The sequence below is a fragment of the Eumetopias jubatus genome, unplaced genomic scaffold, assembly GCF_037043125.1.
Source record: "Eumetopias jubatus isolate StellerSeaLion01/CBP00866 unplaced genomic scaffold, mEumJub1_p1.0 scaffold_5, whole genome shotgun sequence".
Taxonomy (NCBI): domain Eukaryota; kingdom Metazoa; phylum Chordata; class Mammalia; order Carnivora; family Otariidae; genus Eumetopias; species Eumetopias jubatus.
In genome coordinates, this window is record NW_028274811.1 from 21,436,778 (window position 1) to 21,445,956 (window position 9,179).

The 9,179-nt window shown below is 47.1% G+C and overlaps 1 protein-coding gene across 1 annotated transcript in view; it reads right to left on the minus strand.

Annotated features, from left to right (window-relative positions):
- The window catches only part of MARCHF3 (membrane associated ring-CH-type finger 3), a 131,523-nt gene extending 123,563 nt beyond the window's left edge, over window positions 1-7,960 (minus strand). Inside the window, exon 1 of the mRNA XM_028103426.2 lies at window positions 7,771-7,960. The gene's annotated coding sequence lies outside the window, so the exon portion shown is untranslated. The remainder of the gene's footprint in view (window positions 1-7,770) is intronic.
- Between the last annotated feature and the right edge of the window lie 1,219 nt (window positions 7,961-9,179).

Here is a 9,179-nt window from a genome sequence, read left to right on the forward strand (position 1 = left end):
TCATCTAGGATTGCTCATCTTCTCTGTTGCCTTGAACATCTAAAAACTTTTAGATGTAATCACTCCGGTTTCTAATGATATTTTCTTGGCAGGTAGGAGAAGAAAGCAGCTATGTTCACTGAGGCTTAATCTCCCAGATGAGACAGAAAATAGGGGTCCTTGATCTCTTGCAGTCATTTGAAGTGCGTTAAGATCAAACATAAAAGGGCTATCCTAAAGGCCCTGACCTGGGGCAGTTATGCTTAATTTGGCTGTTCCATAAACTCCACCTGGACACATGGTCCATGCAGGAGCTCAGTAGCTCAGTAAGCCACTCGGAGGTAAGAACTGAGGTAAGAACTTACCTAAGCCATCAGATGATATCATGTACATGACTGCGCAGGGGATGCTTCTTGAACAAAAGATTTAGAGATGAAAAATACTATAAAAGTCTGTCTCTGAAATTAAAAATCTGCTGGAATTTTAATTTTTTTAAAAAAAGCTTCATTCACAAATGTCGAGTTTCCCCATTATGCTCAGCTTTGGTTTTCTGCAGCCTGTCAGCCCAGCAACCATCTTGTTGTTCCTCGGCCCCCAGACCTCCCATGGCCAAAGCTAGCCAGATGGCTGCCCTGGATGACAAAAGAAACCAGTACATTTGAGACTTCAAAAGATATGCAACTCAGGCTGCCCCAAGCCTCAAAGTGGGGCACAGGAGTTAGCTGCCTGTTCAAGATAGGATACAAGGAGTATGACAACAGGGCGCCTGGGTGGCTCAGTTGTTTGAGCGACTGCCTTCGGCTCAGGTCATGATCCTGGAGTCCCGGGATGGAGTCCCGCATCGGGCTCCCTGCTCAGCAGGGAGTCTGCTTCTCCCTCTGACCCTCTTCCCTCTCGTGCTCTCTCTCTACCATTCTCTCTCTCAAATAAATAAATAAAATCGTTAAAAAAAAGAAAAAGGAGTATGAGAACAAAAAAGGGAACCAGTGGACATGGCCAGACTAGTGGAGGAGCGGGTGGAGTTGGAGACATTCCTGAAGACGTCACAACAGAGAGGTAGTGACAAGAGGAGGAAAGGCAGGAACGGAGTAGAGGGGAACTATGAAGATGAACGAGCAGGAATGGATGACAGTTACATGAAGTGCTGAGACGGGGGCTAGAGCTGGAAGTCTGGCGCTAGGATTCCGTTATCAATCAACTGATAGCAATCAACTACCATTTCAACTGGTGGTGAGTATCCCTGTGCACATCCTTTGAAGGCCTTGCAAGTGTTCACCTGTAATTCTTTGTAGCCTCTAGCGCACTTAGCAACTATTTCTTACATGCCCTTTCTTGAGAAGCTACAAGATGAGAGGTATGGGCCCTGCCCTCCAGGGGCTCCCAGTCAGGAGGGAGTGGGGTTACAAGAGATGGTTTGGCTGACAGTGTACAATCAGCCCAAAGAGGGACATGGAAAAGCTTCCCAAAGGCGCTAATACTCGAAAAAGAGGTACTACCCATGATAGGTACTCAGTTACTGTTTGTTCATTAATTTTGATTTGTAATGATTACCCAGAAAATCATTAAAGGACTAGGAGCTAGTTCTCTTTTTTTAAAATTTTTATTTATTTATTTTTAAAGATTTTATTTAATTATTTGACAGAGAGAGACACAGCGAGAGAGGGAACACAAGCAGGGGGAGTGGGAGAGGGAGAAGCAGGCTCCCCGCGGAGCAGGGAGCCCGATGCGGGGCTCGATCCCAGGACCCTGGGATCATGACCTGCGCGGAAGGCAGACGCTTAACGACTGAGCCACCCAGGTGCCCCTAGGAGCTAGTTCTTTTTAAAGATTTCATTTATTTATAAGTTTAGGAGCTAGTTCTTATCATCACTGTTGTTTTGGGTTATTTTTAGGATTTTATTTATTTATTTATTTGTCAGAAAGAGAGAGCGCACAAGCAGGCAGAGAGAGAGGGAGAAGCAGGCTCCCCGCTGAGCAGAGAGCCCGGTGCGGGGCTCGATCCCAGGACCCTGGCATCATGACCTGAGCCGAAGGCAGAGGCTGAACTGACTGAGCCACCCAGGTGCCCCATCACCACCGTTTTTATTACTGTCAATGAAACAGATAAATCTATCCATTTTAGTGTCTAAGGATATAACCTGAAAAAATACTGTACCTTACCTTTGGCTGAGATGGGGAGTCCACTTAGAATTTTTCTAATTATGAGGCATCTTCTTGTTCTACTTATCTCATAGCAAAAAGTTTTAAAAGCTTTTGAAAAGATCACATTTTGCTCACTTGAAATATGCCTGTATATTTTAGCATAAAATATACTTGGCAGCTGCTAACATAATCGGATGGCTACGCCTTGCAAAAACTTGATTTCTTTTTAATCAAATTTTTAGATACCATACTGGTTTAGAACCATACTGGGTTTCTTGCCAGTGCTACAATTGTGAGCAATAAATACATCATTAGATCAATGGTGTTCTGATGATGGATTACTCCAAAGATACTCCCAGCCAAGAAGAATAAGCCCATAGTCTCATTGTGCAAAGATTAATAAAATATTGTTTAAAACACAGATACTGGCTTAATATAACAGGGAAGAAAACATTGCAAAATAGAACACAACAGCCTGGGTTGATAATGTAGCGATATTGATCATGGATTTTCCTAAGTACTCTAGAGCAGCCGCACGATTATGTATGCCTCTGATTAGACCCAGAGATGAGAAGGAAAAAGTTATAAAAAAGGAAACTAACCAGAGGAAGGCCTGCTGCTATAATAAATTATTTAAAGCAAGCAGGGCGAGCGGGTTGTGAAGACAATATAAAACAGAATCCAATGCCCCCAAGAAACCCCAAACCATCAGCACCTGTATAAATTTCTTACCACTCTGTCTGGTATTTTACTGGAGGTGCTTCTTTCCCACCACTCTCCCCATCCCATCTAACCCCAACCCTTCACTTTTTGTCAGTTCTTTTCTCAGAGCTTAACATTTGTTTTTCTTCCATAACCTAGGATGCTGTCTTCAGTTATATTCCTCAGCTTGTACCTGAAGAGTGTCTGTCTGCAAGGCCACAGATGAGTGCATCTGTCACTTCCTTCATCTGGATCTTAAATTTCCCATGGAAACTATAAGCTTGGAATACCTAATATGACACACTTATCAACATGACTTTGAGTATTCTCCTTTTCTTTTTTTCTTATTGTTGTTGTAGTTAAATCCACAAAGCTCAAGCTCAAGTAAAACTTCTATAGCTCAGTGACTGTTCTACATTAGAGGATGTGACTAGGCCCAAAATACTATGAAGTGAAGGTCGAAGCCCGATAAGGGCATGTTGGAGGAAAAATAGTCAAAATGGCTAACATTTAAGTATTAGGAAATGTTAAAGAGGCAGACCGACTTGAAAAGTAAATATTTTATAGGTAGATTTTGCCATGGAAATAGGAGTGGGGAAAGAAGGGTAGAAAACTAGAAAAGCCTTTGTCAAATTCCTTTTACCAAAGAATTTTGTCAGAAGTATGCCATGGCCAAAAAAAAAAAAAGAATTGTTGCTTAGAAACTTGCAGTGACCCATGGCCCAGTTTCAAGAAAAGTAGCATTCTACTAGAGTTTTTTAAGTAGGCACACAAATTCCATTGTACAGTCAGGGGATGTGATTATACATTAGGCTTTTAAAATTTTCTAGGTCCATTCATCATGCAGAATCTGGGCAAATGAAATATAAACAACTCTATTCTGCCAGCATAAAAACATTACTAGCAGCATAAGAGGACTCAATAGGCAGCATGGTACAGGTCTAAAATAATGAGTCCAAAGAATTCTACATATAGGCTTTGCTGCCATTGTGCTCTGTGACCTTTAGCAAATTATTTGCCATTCTGGGTCAAGCCTGGCTGGTTAAGGTTAGGGTCATTGAACCAATTATCATATATGGTGGTAAACTTTATAAAGAAAACTGTTTCAAGGTCACATTTAATATAAAAATAAATTTGAAGAAAGAGGTTAAAAAAAACCCAAAAAACTGTAGATGATACGAATGACTAAGCATAATCCTATCCTATCTCCATGATGCTAAATAAAAATAATTCAAATGCAAGGCCAATTTCTCAGTTATTGGTGTTATCTCTGAATGTGAAAGACAGGATCTAAATATTATCATTCTTTTGTGGCTCCTGTTTGCTCATCTGTAACAAAGTGGGAAAAGGATCATTGTACTCAAAGGATTGTTAAGATAAGTGACCTATAAACATGCCTGCCAAGTGTTTCTTAAAACAGAAATTGCTCCGTGAAAGTCCCAGTAATGATCCAGTGGCCTGGAACAATCCAAGTTCAGTGTCCCAGCCTCTCCACATCCTTTTGTCATCAGGTGTGTAAATACTCAAGGCACTTCTGACCTCTGAGACGTCATTAGGTTTTTTAAGTACATGGAGGTACAAAGAGGGAAGGGGTCAACAACTTCTGATAGATCCTTTCTCTTTAAAACCTTACCTAGAAGTTTTAAATTGAGAATTATGCCAGTCTGAAATGGGAGAACAGACCCTGAATGTCAGTATCCAACTATAAATACAAACTGATAGGCAATCATTAATAAGTCCAAATTCCCACTGATTTGGAAAGAGAAGTAGCAAATCAATTTTCAACCTATCTCTCCACAATGCTGGAAGATCTATCTATCCAATTAAAAGGGCAGCTCAGAATATTTCTACAATGAGCTGTGGAACATGGGAACACCTAGGTCTCTGGATAGTTGGCCCAGGGACACTCTCCTGACCAAGAGGCAGATCAGCCACGGCTTCCCAAGGAGATCCACGATCTTGGGTAAATCAGTACTAGTCCTGCTGAGGTTCTAATCTCCAAGCCTGGAATGTCCTCCCGAGGACTGAGATTCTTCTATTCTCCAGGGAGAAATGTCCAGCCATGTGAGTTATGACTGGCAAAGTCCCCTCAGAGCACCCCAGAAACCCACTGGACTTGGAATACAGAACAGAGGGACTAAGACCGGGGAGAGGTCTTAAATTACCTTGCTTCTCCAGAGAGACTTCCTTAGACTTGGGGCTAACCTGGAATAGAGATAGCTGAGGATTCCAAAAACACTTCTGGACACAGAACCAAAGGTGCCATTGTTGAGGACAGAGTGTTAAAGAGTGTTGCCTATAAATTTCATAAGGCTGGTAAATGCCATCTGGAAATATCAGAACAATTACTTGTTAAATTAACCCACAGACTATGATCATTCTTTTATATCGTAAACACCATTCCACTGTTTCTCAAAATGTGGTGAAAGGAACCCTGGGATCAGAATCACTTGGGGGGGTGCTTGTTCAAAATACAGATTACTAAACCCCACCCCAGACTCCTGAATCAAATCCAAGAGAACAGAGTCCAACCCTCAAACTCAATTTCTAAGGACCAACCTAGTTGATTCCGATGATCCATATCAAGGCAGGAGAATTATTTTGTCTTTGTAGTCCATCAGAAATTCAAAGACACTCACAGATTAGAGATAGGCATATTTTCCCCAAAATGTTTTAAGTGCCATAAAAATGAAAACAATACTTCTTGTGATGAGTTCTTAAGAAACATTCCAGTTTATTCTGCCCACATATAATAAATAATAAGCACTGTTATTAAAATGTAATTATGAGCATAAAATTATTGGGAAAAATATCAACTGTGCTTCTCAAAAATATTGCCCTTATTTTGTCACCAGAAGTAATTATGTTATTAAAGGAATTTATGGTTTTTTTAAGTATCAGTCACTTGGCTGCAGGAACTTATTAAGCTGTTATACTCCTCCCATACCCTTTTAGTCATCAGAATTTTTGTGATAAAGGTTTTTTATTATTTCTTAAACTATAAATTGTGAACCATTGCAACCAGTGATTAGGCTGCACATGAATTTATATCCAGGTTATAAATTCCTAAAAACATGTTTCATTAGAATTACTAAGGCAGTCTTAATTCTAGTAGATTAAATAACCTCTGCAATACAGCTCTGTTTACTTCTATTAAGGATTTTTTTTTTTTTTGGTGCAAAACAATTCAGTTTTAATGCATTCTCTTAAGAAGCAAAAGAAAACAGTTTCTGATATACATGCTACTGCAAAGCAGTAAACCAGTGTTGCATGGTAATGTGACAAGCACCACATTTCTTTTCTAGAGGGATTTCATTTTTTCTCTCATAAATTCCCTTTCCCCAAACCATGGCTATAATTATTTCACAAAATGTAGTGTGCCATTCCTGAAGAGTCAAACACTCCTTTTCTCCCTCACCAAATCGCAAGTACAGGCTGAATACTGAATGAAAATAGAACTTGAGAGGCAGTCTTTGTTTGTAGCATGTTGTTCCTACTAAGGGTTGCCCCCCTACCCACGCTCCACCCTAGTGCTCCAACTGAAGTGACTGAAGTGTACATGTTCTGTTTTAACAGATGGGCCGGGCCGGCTGGCGGCTGCTGGGCTGTAAAACAGGAACTCGGAATCTGCACCGAATGGTATTGAACTAAATGCTCGTAAAGTTCATGGACATATACACTGACCCAGACAGACCAGGCAGATTCGGACATGCATACACACACGCTCATCATAGACCCCATAGATCGGAGGGTCTCTCTCTCCCGCCCCAGAGCAAGTTCAAGGCTGTTTCCCCCTCCACATATTTCTTATTCACCTATCAATTTTACACACACACGCACATCTCCATATGCATATACAAGCATGAAGAGTCATATCTCTCAACGTTTTTATATATTTTCAAAGATCAAAATATTCCCAAATTGTGTACCCCAAGTCTCCAGGAGGCTCAGTAAGCTCTCATTCACATCCAGTAAGAATTAAAAGAAAATATTAGTATTTAATTCTAGTCAGTCCACACATAATACAAACTACATGTATGTAACTGCCCTCAGAAAAACCAGCTGCTTTGAGCCCTTCTCGTTACGACAGAGAGAGGAAAAATATCCCAGACTGAGTCACAAACGAAGTGTCAGGTATAACCTTGGATCCAGCGTTGTCAGTTCCTGTCACAACTTCATCACTTAAACACCAACCGACCAGCCTGGTGTCCCTTTCACTGTCTCGTCGCGGATTCTCCCGGGCTCCCTGCACTGACTGGGACTCACAGCGGCTCCCCCCTGGTCCTAACGAAGTGCCTCGGGCACAGCTTGCAGGTGATGTGGAGGTCCGAGCACCTCATGAGCGATGTGGATACAAGTGCTAAGAGAAAGTGATTACTTTACAAAGTTGAATATCCGTGCTGTCAATTCCTCTCAGCAATTGCAAAGCACTGACGCCCCCGTTACAGACCCTAGCTGGTCACTTAAGTTCTCTGACCGCTGAAGACCCACCCCGAAGACGATGGTCGCTGGGCTCAGGCTACGGATCAGACACCTCCGCCGGGTCATCGCGCCGCACCGCCTCCCGCGCGGGGTTAATTTTTCAGAAACCCGTCCTCAAGCCATCTAGGAACTGCACGGACGCCGCCCCCAGCGCGCGTGTAGCCGCCGCAGAGGGCGAGGGGACGCGTCCCCAGGCCCCACCTAATGATGGCAATTATAACATGCCAAGTTGGTGAGAACGCAGAGCCGCGTCCCGAACCGAGTTGAGACTCTCTCAAACAAGTTCGGGAGTGGAGACACCCGCAAGGAGTAAATCCCACCTGGCCCTGACCTCCCCACAGCGGCCACGCTCGGACGGACGCACCGACGCCCGCCAAGACCCGTTCAGTTCCACTCCCCCCCCCCCCCCACCCGCTCGCCGAACAGCGCCAAGAAGAGCCGCTCGCCTCGCGCGCGGCCACTCACCCTCCTCGCTGAGTCCGGATCGCAAACCGACGCCCCTGCTGCGGGTCCTGAATCCCAAGTTGCCGCGAACCGGCGACTGCTCTCGCCCTAGCGAACCCCGCACATCGGTTTGGGCAGGTACCTCCGAGGGAGCACGACAAGCCCGGCGGGCGCCCCGGCTCAGCAACCGCCCGGAACGCGTTGACAATTCACGGACCTGCTCAGCGAATGAGGCGGACCGCCGGGCTGAGGCTACCGGGCTCCGGAGGGAGGCGGGGCCGCCCGGCGGGCGGGGCGGAGCCAGCCCTGGGCCGGCCCCCGCAGAGGCGGGGTGCCTTTAACCCGTGACTGGCGGAGCCCGCAGCCAATCGCGGTGACTCCAGGAATCCGGGCGGCCGCGGGCCGGGCCGAGCGGCCGGCTCCGCCCCGCCGCCGCCGTCCAATCGGTCGCAGCCGAGGGCTGGCGCGGAGACGCGCCCGCGGCGGGGAAGTTGGCAGCAGTGGGGAGCTGGGGCTGCGGACTGGCGCTGTGGGGGCAGCTGCGCGGGGATCCGGGTCCCTCGGGAGGGAAGTGGCGGCCCCAGGAGGCCCTGGCTGAGAGAGGCTTGGGGCCACCTAGACCCCTAGGGGTCGCGGCGTGTCGGCGAGCTGCGGAGCGAGGAGCCTGGCCGCCTCGCGGACCGACTCCTGGTCGACAACGCCCACACCTGGCGTCCGCGGGAGGCGCCGAACTTGGCGGCCCCGAAGGAGCCCCAGCAGTCGGAGGAAACCGAGACCCAAAGAGGGTGAGTCCCGGGCCGCATCACCCACAGTTGGAGGCCCGGGCCCGAAACTGGGAGCTCCGGGCTCCCTGGAAAAGGTTGTGGTTGAGGTTTAGTGGTTCTCTCCGAAACGAAACTCCGACTCTGCGGACCTCCTGGAAAGTTCATTTACACATCCCCTCCTCAGCCCCGCTTTCTACCACCAGCAGCAGGGAAGCCGACCAGGCGCCTAGGCTCCCTTCCCGACCCGAAGCGCCTGAGGCACTTGGGCAGATCCCGGGGGTGGAAGGGAGGCTCGGGCGCTAGACGGCGCCGGAGCCCCCGAGACCCAACCTGGGGCCGGGCTGCCCTGTGGGGAGGCGGCCGCAGCCCGGCTTCCCCTGCTGCTGTCCCTTGGGTCCGCCAGAGGGCCCGGACTCACCCGTCCTCGCGGGCAGGAACACCTCGGAGCGAGCCACGTAGGTCCCACGATGCACGTTCACGGCCCCTGCCCCTTCCGAAGTGCCTGGACCGAGCTCAGGGACCTCCCGAGCGGCGGGCAGCGGAGGAGCCTGAGCTCCCTGAGCAGGTCGCGGCTGAAGAAGGAGGCTCGGTGGGCTCTGGGCGGCCGGGTTACTGCCGCTCCTTTTGTCGGCGGATACGCTCTTCAGCCTGTTTTTAAGCCCTTAC